The sequence below is a fragment of the Mesoplodon bidens genome, assembly GCF_964165515.1.
Source record: "Mesoplodon bidens genome assembly, contig: HAP1_SCAFFOLD_157, whole genome shotgun sequence".
Classification (NCBI taxonomy): Eukaryota; Metazoa; Chordata; class Mammalia; order Artiodactyla; family Ziphiidae; genus Mesoplodon; species Mesoplodon bidens.
Window position 1 is genome coordinate 569,888 of NW_027671774.1, and position 19,749 is coordinate 589,636.

Below are 19,749 nucleotides of genomic sequence, written 5' to 3' on the forward strand. Positions count from 1 at the left end.
TACGGAATGATTTTCGGCACAGAAAGTAAGGCTCAGCAGATACTCCCAATCCACAAACTCTCCCGGAACAAAGATACGCAAAAAGCGGGGCGTAGTGAGCTCTCTTCGCCTCGGGTACTTACAATCCAGTGACGGTTATAAGTCCAGTTTCTCCGGACAGGCGCGAGCGGGAAACGAAGCCACTCAGAGAAAGGCGGCCGGGAGCCGAGAGTCTCCTTCCGAATTCCTTTGTTCTTCCCGGCACTTGGCAAAGCGATCCGCTGATTATCGGTGAAACGGCTGAGGACGGGCAACGCGAAATCTCGCCAAGAACCGCAGCTCCGAACGCCAGATTCTGCAACTCCGCAGCTCAGGCGGCCTCCGTCCGTTACAGCAGACCTAGCCGAGAAAAAACAGCTGCGTCACCACGCGAGACCGGCAGCTGCTGTGAGTCGCAACACGCCTCGGGCGGAAGTGCGAGCTGCCCCAGCGCGCGCAGGCACAACGTGCGATTAAGCTATCCGGCGTCTTGTCGTCTCGCGAGAACTTAGCCTTAAAGGGATGAAGACTTTCGCCAAGAGCTGTTGGTTTAAAAGTATTTAGAGGAAACGGTTCTAAGAAGGACATGGATTCTCCCGCGCGCCTCCGCTACCCCCTCCGCTAAAGAGAGTGATATTTTAATAATCAAATAGTACATTCAAAGAAGTTAAGATTTGTGATATCACACTCATTAGATATTATTATTAAAAATTTATATCCTATGTAAAGCATTCTTAAAATAGCTACATTGACTTTTGCTATGATATTAGAAATGGAAGGATATATAAATAAAACATGTATATGTACAACATATTTGGAATTCTGTAAAATTAGTACAGAATAATAGGGCATCATGGAATGAGAACAGTTAAACATTTTTTTTTAGTTAGCATGATTAAACAAAGTGGAAATGTAACTGCAGTATACAAGCTCATTGAGCTCTTTTAAGAGTAATTTTATTTCTTGGGCTTTTTTTTTTGTATTTGCCTCAGTTATTTGGAGACATAGAGGTAAGCCAAATCAGTATCTGGGTATATACCTAGATCCAGGGGAGTATAGGGGTGAAATAATGGTGTGAATTGTGTCACATTTATATTGTACTTATGTATGCCTAATAAAAGATGGGAACTTTTATTAGAAATTTTTTAATCTCCTAACAAGAAAAGTGTAATTTTAAAAAATTTTAATACATATATATATTTGTGTGTGTGTGTGCGTGTGTGGTACGCGGGCCTCTCACTTTTGTGGCCTCTCCCGTTGCGGAGCACAGGCTCAGCGGCCATGGCTCACGGGCCCAGTTTCTCCGCAGCATGTGGGATCTTCCTGGACCGGGGCACGAACCCGTGTCCCCTGCATCGGCAGGTGGACTCTCAACCACTGCGCCACCAGGGAAGCCCTCCTATATATTTTTAAGAGGCATGTAAATCACAGAGGATCGTGTGGTGATTATCAATAAGCTACACTCTATGAAATATTTGTCCTATATTACCGAATACACTCCATTTTACCCTGCATCCTAATGCTGCTAAAATATAGTAGAAAGCAGCAGCATAGCACAGGGAGATCAGCTTGGTGCTTTGCGATGACCTAGAGGGGTGGGATAGGGAGGGTGGGAGGGAGGCTCAAGAGGGTGGGATATGGGGACATGTGTATGCATATGGCTGATTCGCTTTGTTGTGTAACAGAAACTAACACAGAATTGTGAAGCAATTATACTCCAATCAAGATCTATTAAAATAAATAAATAAAATAACATAAAATATAGTAGCTTTGAAGGATAAATATAACCATTTTAACCTATGATGTTTGTTTTCAGTAAATTCAAATTAAATATTTAAATGTGAATTTTAATATATGGCTTGTTCTAAGTAAAATATTAACACGTAGGTCTAGTTTTTGCAACCAAATGTTTCCTATAAAGATACTTGCCTCTTTACTACTGAAATATAGGGTAAGTCTCCACATTTCACTCTTTCATCCAGTGGGTTTCATTTGTTTTTTTGTGTGTTTTCTATATGAAATCAAAGGAGCAGTGAAGGTTGACAGGCTTATAGGAGGGTAAAATTGACTCACCTACCCCCCAGCAACTTGCAGCCTTATAACTTGTATTGTTTTTCCATAGAAAAATTCATCTTAAATTTAACTTTTGGTCTACTTCTGAAGATTCTGTTTGGCAGAAGTCATGGGTGTATCTGTGTTTCTGTGTCCTTGAGATTCAGAAATGCCAAAGGTGTTCTAAGATTCAGGAAACTTGAGTGTTTCTGCATGATACATAAAATGTATCATACTTTGGGATTTTTTTTAAACTTTTATTTTTGCATTTCTGCACATCTCAATACTTTTGTTTTAGTTAAAATAACTTGTTACTGTAGAGAACTTATGTTTTTTAAAAATGCTGGCTTATGGAAAACCTTTGTACAAAACCGATCCTCTTTTTAATGGGCTTGGCATCGTTGTCAAGTGCCTTTTTGATTCCTTTCGACGTGTGCACGTGTGACATTTGCTCTGTAGACCTTTGGTGCATCTTGATTCCTTCTTTTCATGCTTTGTCAAACGTAGTCTTGGCCGCAAAGAAGCCTGTAAGTAATGGAAGGAAATACTCTGCTGGTAAAGAATGTTACCCTCCTGAAGCGCTACCACCTGGAGTGTCTGGTTTCCGGCCATTGTGTCCTGCAGAAAGTGCAAAAAGCAACAGGTAACCTGTTTGCATTCCCTGTCTTTTTCAGTCATTTAGAGTTCTTTATTTTGGAACTTGTATTATGTGGGTGGTCTCTGGTGCTTTGTGTAGAGGAAAAAAGGTAACTCACACATGGCTTCTGCCTAATGAGCCCTCTAAGGAAGAAAAATTAAAAGTAATTGGGAGTTTCAAGTTGTTTCTCAAGTGTCACAACAGAGGTAACTCCGTGGGAGTCTTGAGGAGACTAAAATGATCACCAATTGTGCATGTGAGAGAAGTTTGATTAAAGGCAGGTGTAGTTGAGCGAAGCCCTACAGCACAGAAGTAGGAATTTGGATACGTATGAATGGGAAAAAAGACATTTTAGGCATGGGAAATAGTTTAATGCAGAATGGATGAAAAATGTGCATTAGACCTATTCTAAATCAACTGGCTTATTAACTCAGTAAATCAGATTTAGTGAGTCAAACTAGCATTAGCTGATTTCTTATCCAGGGGATAGCTGTTCATAGTAATTTTTGTCACAGAACAGTAAATAAAATGGTTGAATTATAGCTTTAGGCTTGCTAAGTGAAATAGATGGCTCTAGATGATCTTCAGGTGACTTACTTGGTAGTAATCAGGAAATTGGGGATTAACAATTGCTTAAGAAAACAAAGAGAATTGATTTTAAATAGTACTTGAAGTAGTTCCTGTGTAAAATATCTGTTCAGTTGCTCATGTTAAATGGATGTTTCTAATCCCCACTGGACAACCGACTACTTTTTTGCAAATGGTAATGTGAATTGCTGTTGCATAAACTATAGTGTTGAATCCCCAGTGTTTGCACTTGAGTTTCACAGCTCTGTGGTTTCCTGTCTTCTTCCTGAGACACTTAATCGCAGGTCCATCCTCCTCACACAGGGGGGTAAATTAGAGAACGATTAATATCACCATTTAAAGAAGTGAGACTGAAATCTCAACCATCCTGAACATAGGAGCTGAAGGGGCCTCTCAGCAGTTCAGAGAGTGATTACCAAGCCAGTAGGCTGAATTCTGTTCTGTTTTCTCCGTAGCAGAGCCCTCCAGGTCCTTGTTTTGAGCTTATTTATTTTTATACACAATTCTGTATGGATACTGTTCATACTACTAAATAGTTGCATTAACTGGGTTTAACTGGTGATGTATTTACATGAAGATCTAACTTCGTTTTGTTGCTATCTTTTTAGGGGCTTTCTATTCATCAAAGCTCGTGATGTATGTAATCAGTTGGTGGTGTGTAGCTATCATATTTATGATATATAGGGCTTGAATTGGGAAAGGTGGATGGTCATTCTTCTTGCTTTTTAAACTGACAGAGCCTTACATGAAGCATTTCCCTCTCTGAAATAAATCCATGTAAAACATGTTTGGTCGCTCTCCCAATGCAACTGTGTATTTGTGTGGATTTAGTGCACACCTGGCAGCCTTGTGGTTATGTCTGTAAACAAGGAAGCCTGTTTTCCAGTCCGCAAATCAGCTGTTACCCAGTGAAACGAACTTGACTGCCATTTCTGACCCCTCACGTGGAGCTGTCATACTCAAGAATGTTCACGTTTTCAAGAAACGTTGTTTGCGGGCTATATGTACAAATTCCTGATCTGAAAGCCAATATAAAGCAACATCTCCCAAACCTCTGCTCTCTCACCAAGACCACACACATTCCCTCGCTTATGGCCTCGTGGCAAGCGAATACTGTCAGTATCAGACTCTCCTTCCCAGTGGTCTTGGGAGACTGCATAGTTGCTCTGTGAAAGGCACCACTGCTGAGGTTGAGAGAAGAGCATCTTGGGTGTCAGTCCTGGCCTTGCATTCCCAGAGAGAGGGGTGTGCACCTCGTTCTCCTGTTAGGGTTTTCCTATGCTGCAGGGTTTGCTGCTTGTTGTCAAAATGATGTCCTAGTGACTTGTCTTCTGCGTGGTTTATAATCCCAGCACAGTTCTTTATGATCTGTAGACTTTTATGGGGTTGTGGCCAGGTCAGTTTTTAAATGTTTGGAAATGTCCTATTGAACAACATTGCAGTGGCAGTGAAGCTTGCTGGGAGAATTGTTGCCCTAGTTTTGGCTTAAGGGTGGTGAGAAGATGAAATTTTTGATGGGTCAGTTTTAGTTGTGTATGTGTATGTGATTTATTTTTTTAAATTCTAATGTCTATTATTCACAGCTTAGATATGTTGACTTCCTGATTATTCATCAGTCCCTTTACTGATGTATTTTCCTCTGAAAAACTACATTTTCTTCCAGACTGTTTTTGTCTGATGGTGAAGAATAAATTTTTCATTTGCAGTATAAAGTTGATCTGAGAAAAAATGTTTACCTTGGATCTTCACTTGGCTTCTGTGAAAGAAACTTAGTAAAATAATATGGGCAATTCCCATTACTAATCCTAACCACGTACAACAGAGGTCTGTACAGTAACATAGCAAAAATAAGTTCCTGTACTTTTACTTAGTCATTGCCTGTTTTACACTAAAGAGCAGTGAGAGACATTTATAAAGAATGATACCTCAGATCACTTTTGTTAAATGTCCTCTAATATTTGGATATTTGGTATCTGGCTTGTGTTGTCTTTTATACAATCTTGTCTTCTTTCTTTGCACTTTAGTTTAACAACTCTGTGGTTTCCTATCTTCTTCTTGTGACACTCAGGTCCATCAGAATTTCCTGTGACTGTGACAGTAGGGAGTCCTTCCTCCTCAGAAATCGAAGAGGTCGATGATTCCTCAGAACGTGTTCAGGAGGAGCCAGAGAAAATCCGTTTGAAACAAGAAGCATTGCAGGTACAAAGTTATCACTTTAAAGCTATAGAGAAGATTATTTTTCAAACGGAAGGCTGATTGCAACACAGCACAGCTTGTGTGAGGGTTCTGTTTTCTCCTCCCATCTGCGTTGTATCCCCTTGAATGGTTCCTTAAGCTTAGACCAAGGTGAATGGTGGACATTTGAACTCTAAGAAACTAAAATCAAAACATGTCGTTAGTAATATATTTTCCTTTGCTTAGAAGCTTAGTATTTTAGATTTAGGGAGAAGCTTAGTGATCATAAGATAAGGAAATTGAGTTCTGAATGAATACAGTCAGCTGATTCAGTGCTCTTGTTTTACAGATGAGAAAATAGACAGTTCTAGTTGAACTCTCTTTTTATAAGAGGAAAATATGGCCTCATTTTAAATAAAAGTAAAGTTGAAAAAAGTTTTGATGTTGATATTCTCCTTTCCTAAAATCAAAAATATCAAGAAGCTACATTCTATTGCCAAATAAACCTGACCTCTAATGTCATTCCATACTTTTGTTTGTATGGACAGAAAAGAAAAATTGATTTTTATAAGAAATTTTTGCACCTCAAAATTAATATATTTATTTTATTTCAACTTTAATGCAGAGCTGAACATTTCTAGTAAATAAAGGAACACCATTTGGGGGGGACCTTGTCTTTGTGCTACAAAGTCCATGTTTAATTTTTTAAAATTATTTAATATGATTTTCTCTTCGTATGAAACATGACACTTGACAGGTTTCAGAACTAATTATCCCATTATTGTAGGACTACGGGAACTACTCTTTGATTTTCAAAAGAGAAAGTTAGATTTTTATTTTTTAATTAAAATTAATGATAATATAGAGAAATTTTAAGAAAATAACTTAGAAAACTATGAAATGTTAGAGTAGGAGAAATCTATAGTTCATGTAGAGTTACTCCCTTTCGTTTTATAAATGCGCACCTACAATTTGTAGAACGTAAGTGGTTTATTAGTAAATGGCAGAGTATGACTAGACCCTAGAGCATCTAACCCGCATTCCTTGTTATTTTAGATGTGGTGTATTCATTTCCTTCACGAATAGACCATGAGATTGTATTTGTAAAAGCAGTAATAGACAGTGGGGAAGTCCAAGAAGTTTAAACACTGGGACCACAGAATAGCAGATTCAGAATGCACTGAGAACCCTTTTAGCTCTTCTCTGTTTTGACAAGACACTACAATGATGGTATCAAAGTGTTTAAGTATATATGCACACAACTATCAAGAGATTTCAACATAGTTTTGAAAGAAGACAGGTGGAAGAGTGTGAAACTGAAGCAGTAGAACAGAGGAAAAGCATCACCTAGAATATGCACAGGGACCACGTGCAACTGAGGAGGATTCTGACCCCACCTGAAAAAGTAGCCCCATGCTCAGGTGCGCATGTAGGAGAGAGGGTGGAGTTAGTTAAAAGTGTGACCAATAGGGGAGCTCATTGAAGGGATGTGTTTGGAGGAGTGGACTCCCTGCCCCGCCCTAACCCTCCTGAAATGAGATGATTTCATTTTGAAGACAGTGAAACTGGTGAGAACTGGGGCAGCTACTGTGAGTTTTTACACCCTAGAAAACTGTTTTTGGGGGAGATCCTGTTACAGTTACTCCCCGCTTCTTCCTGCATAAGAAGCCAATCAATCGTTGACTTCAGGGAGCTTTCTGCGCTCATTCTTAAATAGAAAATAACTGTCATTTGCCTGTTAGTTGAGTAAAGCTTACAACATGAGAGAGGGGGAAAGAGTGCAAACATATCCTAGTAGGACCAGGGACAATTTAGGGCACAGAATAATTTAAGAAAAAACCCTAATTAGCATCCTGAGAGAGGTTTAAAAAGAGCTAGCAACTATAAAATAAGACTAGGGTATTAATGAAAAGGAGAATGGTCAGAAAGCAAGAGAGGTCTCCTGGAAATGAAAATATGGTTGCTGAAATAAATTCAGTAGGAATTTAAAAAATTTCTCAGTATATAAAAAAGAAAGACACAATGGAAAATGTGATAGAAATATGTTAGAGAGGCTGCATCTGGGAGATCCCACATGTTACTATTAGAAAGTCCAGACCCAGAAAAAAAATGGAGGGAAGCTGTCAAAGGGCAACAAAATTCCCCACAGCTGAAAGTAGACATCAGGCCTCAGATTGAAAATAGTTATGCAAGATGAGTAAGAATAGACTCATACCTAGGCACCCTTCATTGTGAAACTTTCAAATACTTAAAAAATAAATTAAAATAGAATAAAATACTGAGAGGATACATCCATTCCAGAGAGAAAAATACTGGTCACCTAAAAAAAAAGGTTACAATCTGACTTTATCATACTTGTCATGAGCACCATGGATCCTGGAAGGCACTAGAAAGATACCTCCAAAGTTTTTCAGGCACATAATTTTCACCCTAGGGGTTTGTATCCAGCCAAACTATCAGTCATAATTGGAGGCTGAAGAAGATATTTTGTACCCAAAGAAATTTGAAAAATTGACCTCCTGTGCTACACCTTAAGCTATTTATAGACATAATCCAGCAAAATGAGGCAATAAACCAAGAAGGAAGGTAATAGGGGATTCAGTGCAGATTGCAGCTAGTCTAGAGTGGAGAGGCTTCTATTGATTGTGTGATTGAGAGCTTAGAAACACCTTGAGGCATATTGTACTTACTAGGTGTTAGGCACTGTTGGAAGGGAGGAGGGAGAGGAAGAGGAGAAGGAACTTGAACTCCAGAGGAGAAAAGGCTATACGGACATAAAGCTGAAGCACACTGAACTATGGTTGATTTTTAACCTACTATTGGTGAGGAAGGGAAGAATCCACTTCAACTTGACACTATAGATGTCCCCCTTTTCAGTGACACACAGGGGTAACGACCACCTATCTAATTTGTTGTCCAAACCGGACCTTGTCCAAACTCCTTACACTTCATTAGTGTAAGGAGGCACTCTAATGCTGTAATATCAGGACAACAGGTATAAACTGGAACAGCCCAAGGCGGCTTGGGGTATGTGGTCACCCTGCACAAGGGCAGTGACACTGGCACAGTATGGAACGAGGTATAGTCTATACACAGAGACACAGTACATCTGCAGTGGGCAATATTAATTTCATTGTAATAATGGCAATACTGTCTTGGTTTGCAGCTTTTATTGCCAACTTGCATGTAATCACAAATAACTAAAGTAAACTATACTTAGTATGTATTAGTATTAACTTGGTATGTACTGAAATGTATTGTGTACTAGTATGTACTTAGCATATATTAGGCTCTAAGTGTTTTTGCATATATTAACTCATTTAATCCTCTGAATAGCCTTATGAGGTTGGTGCTAATATCATTCCCACTTTTTTTTTTTTTTTTTGCGGTAGGCGGGCCTCTCACTGTTGTGGCCTCTCCCCTTGCAGAGCACAGGCTCCGGATGCGCAGGCTCAGCAGCCATGGCTCACGGGCCTAGCCGCTCTGCGGCATGTGGGATCTTCCCAGACCGGGGCACGAACCCGTGTCCCCTGCATCGGCAGGCGGACTCTCAACCACTGCGCCACCAGGGAAGCCCCATTCCCACTTTTGAGAGCAGGAAGCTAAGTCAGGGAAGGAACTTGCCCAGGCTGTACCTAATTTAAGGTTGGATCGAGCCTTTGAGTTTAGGCTCTCTGCCTGTTCTCTTAAACCTTACTCCGTACTGACTCTCAAGTAACAGAAGACTTAACTGCACATAGAACAGAATATAAATTTCAACTTTGACAACGTAACAGCTGGGTTTGGAAGGTAGACAGGAGGTAGAAAAAAGGGAAGATGGTAAGAATGTCCTCATTTTACAAAGCGTGACGTTGAGAGAGCTTCTAGTTGATCAACAATGTAGGTTTTTAAGTATATGACTACAAGTCAAAGAGATCATGAGCAGTGGAATAAGTCATGATGACATAACTTTACTGAGCAGTGTGGACATAGGAAAGAGTGTAGAGGAACTAAACCCTTACTTATTAGTAAGTTAGAAAGTGAACTGATAACGCCTCCAATTTAGTGAGAAAATAGTCATGTAAGAGTATTACTTGGACATGGAGAAGAATTCAAAATAACAATAGTTGGACCTCCCTGATGGCGCAGTGGTTAAGAAACTGCCTGCCAAGGCAGGGGACACGGGTTCGAGCCCTGGTCCGGGAAGATCCCACATGCCACGGAGCAGCGAAGCCCGTGCACCAGAACTACGGAGCCTGTGCTCTAGAGCCCGTGAGCCACAACTACTGAGCCCACGTGCCACAACTACTGAAGCCTGCGCGCCTAGATCCTGTGCTTTATAACAAGAGAAGCCACCGCAATGAAGAGTAGCCCCCGCTCGCCGCAACTAGAGAAAACCTGCACGCAGCAACGAAGACCCAATACAGCCAAAAGTAAATAATAATAATAAAATAATAAAAAATAACAATATTTGATGTAAACCTCATAAAAAAGGAAATCCATACAGCCAGTAAACACAGAAAAGTGTACGACTTCATGAAGTAATAAGTGAAAAGTGAGTCAAAACCAAGGAAACTACATGTCAATCAGATTGACAAATACATAAATAAAAAGTCTGGTAGTATCAGGTATTGTAGACCTGAAGTACTATGGGAATCTTCTACCCTGTTTATACTGGAGTATAAATCGACACAACTACTTTGGAAAGCATTTAGCACTCTCCATCAACTGAAGGTATATAAATAGCCTGTGAGCCAGCAGCCCTCACCCCCGCCCTGTGTAAATGCACCAGAATAACGGGTACAGCAGGATTCCTGTCCATGATTTGCATTAGCACAAACTGAAAACAAACCAAATGTCCATTAAGAGTCAAAAATTAAATAAATGATGTGTATTTGTACAGTGGGAAAACTATCCAGCAATAAAATTGAATGAACTAGAGCTACAGGCAGCAATGTGGATGAATTTTTTAAACCAACGTTGAGAGAAAGAAATAAGATAGAAAAGACTTCATATACTATGATCCTGTACATAAAGTTAGATGTTGACACAACTAAACTCTTTTGTTAGGGATGCATGCACGTTAAAGGAAATGACTGTCAAGAAGTGAGGTTGGTGTTTAACCGGGAAGAGGGAAGGAGCTTGTGATGAGAAAAGGATATGGGGGGTTTTTGCGATGCTGACAAGTATCAATACTTTCAGCTTCGAGTAGTGCTTATGTAAGTATTCTCTTTTTCTTTGTCACATTGACAGTTTTGTTCTGTGCACTTCTCAGTACACATATCGTATTTTACAATTAAAAACTGCATAAAGAATCGGTCGCTTCTTGAGTGCTGGATGTGGGAGTGGGATGAGACCGTTTCATTTGAAGCCCTTCACTACTGTTTGCATTCGCATGTTCATTCATTCAGCATTAATTGCACATATTCTATGTACCAAGCACTCTTCTAATTTTATATGTGTTTTAACTCATGTAATTCTCACAAGAGCTCTGTAATATGGGAGCTTATCTCCATTTTATAGATGAGGAAGTTGAGGCCTAGAGTTATACAACTTGTCCAAGGTTATGTAGCTAATGGGTAGTGCCAGGCCCATTTGCCTCAGAGAATCTGAATATTTACAATATAATCTAAAAGAGAAATTTAATTACTAATTATAAGCAAAAAAATTGCACATTAAAGAAGATGACAAGTTTTCATCTATCCAGTTAGAGAAAAACACACAGTCTGTCTTTCACACACGTACATCTTATATGTACGTGTGTGGCAGGGATTTTCCTTATTAAGCAATTATTTATTGACCGTCTACGTTGTGCTAGGCACAGGTGCTGGGGATAAACACTTAATAAAATACACCCCCTATCTTCAAATAACTTGCACTCTAAGTGAGGAAGTAAGCCAACAGTTATAGTAGAGGTTATATACCAAGTGATACATCGCTGATGGCAGTGTAAAATCTCAGAAATCTTTTGGAAAGAAGTCTGGAGATAGGTACCTCAGAGCCTTAAAAATGTTCATTTGCTTTGATCTCAAACTCATTTTTATGGATTTATTGTAAGAATGTTATTCTCAATATGGAAAAAAGCCTTCATGCATAAAAACGGTTATTTTGTCTGATAATACTGAAAAGTTGGAAAGAATTTAAATCTGTAAAATGGTTAACCAGTAAACCCACTCAGTGGAATATTTTGTAGCCCACACAAAAAAATCAAGGTTATGAATCCCCTGATTATATGAGAAATGATTGATTACAATGTTAAATGGAGAAAAGTTGAACATAAAATTTGATATCCAATATGATGGGAGCTTTGCCCCAGAAAAATCACCCTAGCTGGTGTACAGAAGGGTGGAATGGAGAGCAGATGGAAGGAAGGAAAATTATTCCAAAGCCTTATCATTAGTCTTACTTAAGTAATAGAATATCAAGCAATTTTACTTTCTAACTTTTTTGGTTCCATATTTCCATGTAAGGGACATGAATTCTGAATATTTTGTAGGAGGAGGGTACACTTTTTCACAAAAATTGAACACTGTGTTCTAATTCCCTCCATTAGAGGGAGAAACTGTTGCATGTAATTGCACTTTGATGTGCTATTTAGAACCAGTCAGGAATTTTAGTCTACTTTCCTCTGACCGTGCTGAGGGTTTTTTGTTTTTTTGTTTATTTGTTTAGAATTTCTTTGAAATCAGTTTTAGAAGATTGACTAAACCATTATATTATAAGTAGAGGAATTTTGCAATTTTTTCCCCTTTTTCCCCATTGAAAACTTGACTGGCTTTAGTAATGAAACATTAAAGAATTTGAAGTTCTTAGACTGTCAATTTTTTAAACATGTTCTGAATATAAAAATATATGTTCATTGAGCAAATGTTTGAAAACAATGAATAACTTCTTGAAGGAAATAAAAGCCACCTCTGCATGTACACACACCTAATCTGTTCTTTTGTCTTAAAAAAGTATCAGAAATATTTTGCCATGTCACTAACTACTCTTCTACATCAGAGAATTTGATTAAGCTTATGCATCATCTCCCAGGAAAAACGCACAGATATATTTTGAATGTAGCACTCCTGAAGCCCATTCATGAACTCTGGTTGAGACCTCTTGTCATTCTTAGTGGCTTCATAGAGCATTCCTTCAGACGATGAGCTGTTTTTATTTAAACCAGTCCCAATTCGGAGGCTCTTAGCTTTCTTCTAGGGTTTGGTTATCAACAATCTTATGACATCATGTTGGTAGATAAATCTTTGCCCACATCTTTGATTTCCTTAGGGTAAACTCCTGATGTAGGATTGTTGTTAGGTACCAAAAGCTACTCTCCAGAAAGTGATACCAGCTCCTCTCCCAATGATGGCAGGTAATAGAGTTCCTCATTCTTTAAGTGATTGTTCAAAGCAGTTAACATGTATAAATATACCTTACTGTTTTCATAAGTATAGGTATTATGATTGTTTATCACTGCGTAAGAAACCACCCCAAAACAGTGGCCTAAAACAGTGACAATCATTTATTTTGTTCACGAACCTGGAGGTTGAGTAGAATATTAATTCTTTTACTACACTCTTACTGACTGAAAACAATACCTATTTGACTAGCTCAGAGTTCTGTAGGTCAGAAGTCCAGGCACAGCGTGACTGGGCTTCCTGCTCAGATACACACGGGAACATGTGGGTTCCCTCCTGAGAGTGATAAAGCACGTGAAATTTAAGTGTAAGATATTGAGCCCCAAACGTTGGATGTTCACCATAGTTTGTGTGGGCCACAGAGCTGAAATCAAGATGTCAGTCTGGCTGTGTTAGCGTCCAGAGGCTCTGGGAAAGAATGCCTACAGGCTTCTTCCGGCTTGTTGGCATAATTCAGATTCTGGAGTTGCAGGACAGAGGTCCCCATTTCCTTGCTGGCTGTCAGTCAGGGGAGAGTTTCAGCTCCTAGAGGCCTCTCGCTTGCCTTCTCTGCCGCAGCATTGGACTTCTTCAGAGCCAGCAATGGAGAGTCTCCCTCTTGTCCATTTTGTACTTCAATTCAGGAAGAGTTCAGGTCCTTTTCGTGGGGTGCCTGAGTAGGCCACATCCACCTAAAGTAATCTCCCTATCTTAAAAGATCAACTGATTTTGAACCTTAATTCCATGTGCAAAATCCCTTCACTACAGCACCTACATTTAGAGTTTGATTGGATAAGTGGAAGGTTTGTGTACTTCAGTAAGTGGTCATCTTGGAGGCTCTGTCAGAATTCTGCCTATTGCAAGCAGTGTCCCCACTTCAAGGACCGAAGTGTCTTAGCTCCTAAAACTCCTAAGATAGTTTATCAGTGTTCATTTTATTTCAGTGACCTTGGTGAAGGGAAGACTACCACCGCCGTGAGCAGGAATGGCAGCCAGCTTCCTGAGTCCACAGTGTGGCTCTGCTACTTAGTGGTGTGACCTTGGCTGTGCTGCTCTACTTACTCTACTTCTCTGCCTCTGTTTCCCTCATCTGTAAAATAACATGGAGTTAGTGATCGTTCTTTCCTCGTAGGGTTTTTTGTTTTATAAATTTATTTTTGGCCGCGTTGGGTCTTCGTTGCTGCTCGCCAGCTTTCTCCAGTTGCGTCGAGCGGGGGGCTACTCTTCGTTGCGGTGCGGTGGCTTCTCTTATTGCGGAGCACAGGCTCTAGGCGCGCAGGCTTCAGGAGTTGTGGCACGTGGGTTCTAGAGCGTAGGCTCGGTAGTCGTGACGCACAGGCTTAGTTGCTCTGCGGCATGTGGGTTCTTCCTGGACTAGGGCTCGAACCCGTGTCCCCTGCACTGGCAGGCGGATTCTTAACCACTGTGCCAGTAGGGAAGCCCCCTCTTAGGGTTTTGATGATTCGATTATTTAATACCCAGGGAACTCCAGGAACAGTGCTTGACTGTAAATTGCTTTAAAAGTGATTACTTTTTTAAAACATGCTTTTGAATCTGCAATTATGCAATTCAGGTATGCTAAGCAGGTTCGTTAATAGGACTTCCTGCTATAAAGAGACCCACAAATAAAAATAGAATTTTTCTTTCTTGGTCGTAACTTCTTATTTCTGACTTACTATGTTATATGCATATGCCTTTTATGGTGGGCTGCCACAAATTTATGTTGGAAAGAGTGGAATTTAAATAAATCTTTGCAAATTGGATAGATTTTGATCATTCATTTCACTGGCATGGTATAATATGACCAGTAGCAGACTAAAATCTGAGTTCACTTCTGGCTCTGCCCCTAAATCCTGATGAGACCAATAGCTGGAAAGGCTTTTGGATATTATACTATGAATTACTTATAATATTGACTCTGTTTGTTTAGGAAACCCTGGAGGAGTGCCTAAAGCAGTTAAAGGAGGAAAGAGTAATAAGACTGAAGGCTGATAGACGAGTCAGTGAGGTAAACACGTTTCATCTGCTTTTGAGAGTGTTTTGGTTTTATTTTGATTTGATTTTAAGCCATATACACATATTTTGTAAGCTTTAAAACTGTAATATGTTGCAAATCGGTGGTATCATATGGACTTTTGCATTTACTGGTATTTAGTGATCATATGATCTATATTCCAGAAAGCATGTTTTTAAAGATGTGAAAATCTGGTTTTGTGTATGTGTGTGTGTGTGTGTGCTTTTATATGACATTAGCTTATTTCCTGTTCATGATTCTTTGATTCAAGAAGGCACTTTCTGTGCATGTATTGTATATACAGTAACATAAAAGACATGATGAGACTCTCCTGGCAATGAATTAGGAAAGTGAATCATTTAAATAAATTTAAGATATTGGAAAACTTCTAAGAATGCAATGAAAGATAAAAATATATACTATGAGAATTACATTAGGTAATGTGCATGAAAGCAGGGCATAATCTAAAAAGTTCTATCTAAATATAATTTATCACAGGGTGAGTGTAGGGAGGAATTTTTAAAAGTGCATCCAGTGGATTGGCAGACACTCATTCAATAAATGTTGAGTACCTGCTCATGTAAGGCAAAAGGGGCATCATGAACATTAACGGCCTTTCTGAGAAATACGAGAGTTGAGCTTACAGGGGATTTTAAGTGCGTAGATGCTGAGCGGAAGGGGAAGAGTGCACGGGGGTGAATATGTTCAAGAAGCCAAAGAAAATATTGGTGATCGTACATTTAATAAATTGGGTTGGGTATGATTTAGGACTTTTAAACGTAAGCATTAGATATTTTACTCACTAAAGTTAATTCTTAACATTCATCAGAGTTGTAATATGTTTTGTTCAAATCAGATTCTATAATTCACTTTCTAATTTAAGGGAAACTTAAAGCAGGTCATTTTCTAATGTGGAATGAGGCTCCATTATGAATTGAACCAGTTAGAAATGTGATCTTTTGTGAAAGATCATTAATAAAACGGTAACTTGGGTTTATTTATATACCACCTAAGTGTTATATAGGAAACTTTGTTGGGTGCCTGTGGGCTTTGGTTATTATGTGATATGGTCTCTGTCTTTACTGGCGGAGGGTTACATTAATTATAAAATAATTACATTTTGAGTGTTTTAGTTTTGTTCCTTGAAACTAGGCAAGACTACTTTTTCTTTGTTTGTTGTTTTTTGGGTTTTTTTTTGCGGTATGTGAGCCTCTTACTGTTGTGGCCTCTCCCGTTGCGGAGCACAGACTCCGGACGCACAGGCTCAGCGGCCATGGCTCACGGGCCCAGCCGCTACGCAGCATGTGGGATCTTCCCAGAGTGGGGCACGAACCCGTGTCCCCTGCATCGGCAGGCGGACTCGCAACCACTGCGCCACCAGGGAAGCCCAAGGCAAGACTACTTTTGATGACAATGAGAAAAAATCATGTCAGACGTTTTCAGTCTTCTTGTATAGCTGGAACATGAAAATGCCCAGTTAAGAAACACAACTTTCTCTTTGTCTGAAGCCCTTCATGCCCACTCATTGACAAGCATGATCCTGGATGATGAAGGTGTTTTGGGCAGCACTGAGAATTCTTTTCAGAAGTTCCATGCTTTCCTGGTTCTCCTTAAAGATGCTGGGTTAGTTCATTTCTCTTCATGGCATTCTTCTCTTTGCGACTCTAATGGTAGTTTGCTGAGGAACTGGAGCAATTTTCATCACTTACGTGGCTATATTTAGCCAAATTTAGTGTAATTATAGGTAATATAGTTGACATTTTAAAATGAGGAATTAAATTTTTTAAGAAATGCAAATAGGGAAGCCTGCTTTGGTAGAGTGGGGAGCCCATTATAAAAGAGTAACCTGTAGACAGAGTAATTAGTAGGTATAGTTGTTTTGTAAAGACTAAATTAAAGGCAGTTTTCATTGAAAATAGTCGGGAATGCATAAGAATTTTCCTATCTTTCACTTCTTTTGCTTGTTTGATAAGTTTGAATTAAAGTTATCTTTGCCTTAGACATAAAAATGATTATTAATCTGCAGGGGAGATATAGGTCAGTGGTTCTCAACCGGGAGCAATTTTGCTGAAAGAGGGAAGTGGAGATTGATAGTTGATGGAGTGGTGTTTTGTCAGTGAATGAATTGGTGTTGGTGTTGGGAAGGAAGGAACAAACACATTCTTGGAAACTGGAGGAAAGGTGGTAAAGAAGTGTAGGAATGGAGGTGTGACAGGCAGTGGACAGGGTGCATGGAACATATTGAAGCTTCTAGTGAGACAGTGGGATGTCTCCTAGAGGATGAATCTGGAAATGGCTGAGGATTTGGGGGAGAGAGACGCTTGTAGTCTGGAGTAGGATGTTAGTTTTTAAGATTTTAGAAGTAGGGCTTCCCTGGTGGCGGGGTGGTTGAGAGTCCGCCTGCCGATGCAGGGGCTATGGTTTGTGCCCAGGTCTGGGAGGATCCCGCATGGCGCGGAGCGGCTGGGCCCGTGACCATAGCCGCTGAGCCTGCGCGTCCGGAGCCTGTGCTCCGCAATGGGAGAGGCCACAGGAGTGAGAGAGGCCCGTGTACCGCAAAAAAAAAAAAAAGATTTTAGAAGTATTTCATGATTGTAAGTCTGGGGAAATCTAAACTGCTCTTCTGTGATTATAATAACCTTTGTCTTTTCTCCTTTCCTCCTCTCGTCTAGGCTTGGGCAGTTGGCCACAATGGCTGGTATAGATCAGTCAGATTTTCATTTACTAGGTCGTCCCCAGATGAATTCTCCTGTTAGTAGTCCACCTAAAGAAGAAAAGAAGGCACTTGAAGAAGGAAAATCAGAATCAAAACAGGGTGCCCCATAACAAATGCAAAATAGTCAAGTAAATGGACAGAACAGCACTTAATGATTCTAAGAGTGATTAGCAAAAAGGAAATGACCAAGTCAGCGAGAAAACAATAACGATCAGTCTCTAATAGTTCACATGCCCGGGAGCTAGAAGACTCTGGAATCCTTTCGAAATCTGAGATTAGTAAATGTGGGCCCATTTCATGATACTGTACTTTTGTAAATAAGGAGACTGGAAGTTCTTGAGAAAATTTATGAGTTAAAGCAAACTATCCTTAATGAAGAAAGAAGGCATTAGAGAAAATATTCCAGATTTTAAATTGTATAAATGTCTATTCTGTTCATATTTTATCTAGGTTTCTATTTGTATGCAGTCAGCTTACAATGAAGGAACACTAATGAAGGTACACATACTGATACAATTTCTAAAATAAGTAGTCCAGACATAGCTAATAGGTAACATATTAGAGTGAATCACCTGGTTATGGGAATGGGAGGGGAAAACCTGTCAGCTTTTCCTCCAGCCTTACTTGGAGCCCCCATCAGCCCATCTCAGAGTGGTCTTGGGAACTGACAGCTTGAGAACACAGTCTGGTCACAAACTATATACGGTTTACATGTGCCTGGAGGATGGAAAAGACATTAATTATCCTACAGAATAGGGTTTTATTTTTAGTGAGGGAAAGGAAATGGGTAATAACTACCCCAATCACCAAAGTCTGAAAACGTAGCGGACATAGCCTTGGATATAGCTAGGTTAAGCTGAGAATCACTTGGCAAGATATAATTACAAAAAAAACTGGCTCTGAAATCTTCTGATTAATCAATTGACTGTGTTAATAATAAGATTACAGAGTAACATTGAAGTTTTGAGCTCTACTTTTTAATGGTTGGCTTTGTTCATCACTGAATTTTTGTCTTGTCTTTTGTCTTCCCCTCCACTTCCCGAAAATTACAGGTGATGCTAGGATTCCTTTGCCTCTCGACTCCTTCCGTGTCCCAGCGTCTACTCAGGAGGCCTTAGAAACTTCCAAAGACAACCTGGGGGTCCCAGTCACAGAGCAGCGGCAGGAGTCTTTTGAAGATTTCATTGCTAGAACATATTCTCCTTCAGCAGACGTCATTTCTGGAACTGGAAGTCAAAGAAAAGAAGAGGAATTATCTAGAAATAGCAGGTCTTCTTCAGAGAAAATGAGCAAAGCAGGTGAATAGACCAAAAACTACTCTGCTAAGAAACAACCTGGGAAGGACCTGCATTCCTGCTCTGACTCACCTGTAAAGCAGAAAAGCAAAGGAATTGGGCAAAATAATTCTTTGGTTAATAAACCAATTAAAAGTGAGTCTTCGAAAAAACACATTTCTGTTAAGAAAGAGAGTAGAATAGTGACTGTGTCATCAAAGACAACTAAAAGTAAACTCAGTCTACTAGAACAGTCTGAAAGTGATACTCTTGGATCTGATTGTGAATTTCAAGAAAGCATCCATACTCTATCACACCTAACGTAGGTCTAAATCTTTTAAAATTATGTTTTTGCCTTCAAATTTTCATAAATTACTTATGTTATTATTATAGCATATGGTGTTTTCAGTTACTTGACTGGAAGCCATTAGAGAAAGATTTTTTTATCTATACTTTTTTATTATAATGAAAGTTCGGGTGTACTTTTCCTTGTAACACTTTGCACCATTCATTCAGCTAGTGTTTACTGAGGGCTTCATATGTACAGTACTTTTCTGGGTGCTGTTGCTTTCAGCAGTGAACAAAATAAAGCCTTTACTCTCCTGGAACTAGCACTCTGTGGTGGCAGAAAACATAAACAACAAAGCAGGCTAAGGGTTAAAAAGAGATGGGAATAATAAATGGAATAGTTTTACCATTTGGTTAAACATCAAACTATTATATAAATCACACGGCCAGAAGCCATTGACATATTTTAATTCATAATAACCAGAGAGCCTCAAACATTTACCAAGGCACTTAACCGTGTTTATGGATTACAGCAACGCTCTGAGGTAGGGAACTCTTACCATCCCCATTTTATAGATGAACAGTCTGAGGAGACATTATGTGAGTTGCCCAGAATTACACAGCTA

The 19,749-nt window shown here is 39.5% G+C and overlaps 2 pseudogenes across 2 annotated transcripts in view; one reads left to right on the forward strand and one right to left on the reverse strand.

Moving 5' to 3' along the window:
- The window catches only part of LOC308611089 (centrosomal protein of 78 kDa-like), a 727,725-nt pseudogene that overhangs the window by 569,687 nt on the left and 138,289 nt on the right, over positions 1-19,749 (reverse strand). The window lies entirely within an intron of this gene.
- LOC308611087 (centrosomal protein of 78 kDa-like) lies at positions 7-19,196 on the forward strand (annotated as a pseudogene). The gene is made up of 7 exons: positions 7-25; positions 130-485; positions 14,762-14,839; positions 16,302-16,468; positions 17,518-17,689; positions 18,012-18,059; positions 18,598-19,196. The product of its transcript is annotated as a centrosomal protein of 78 kDa-like (transcript).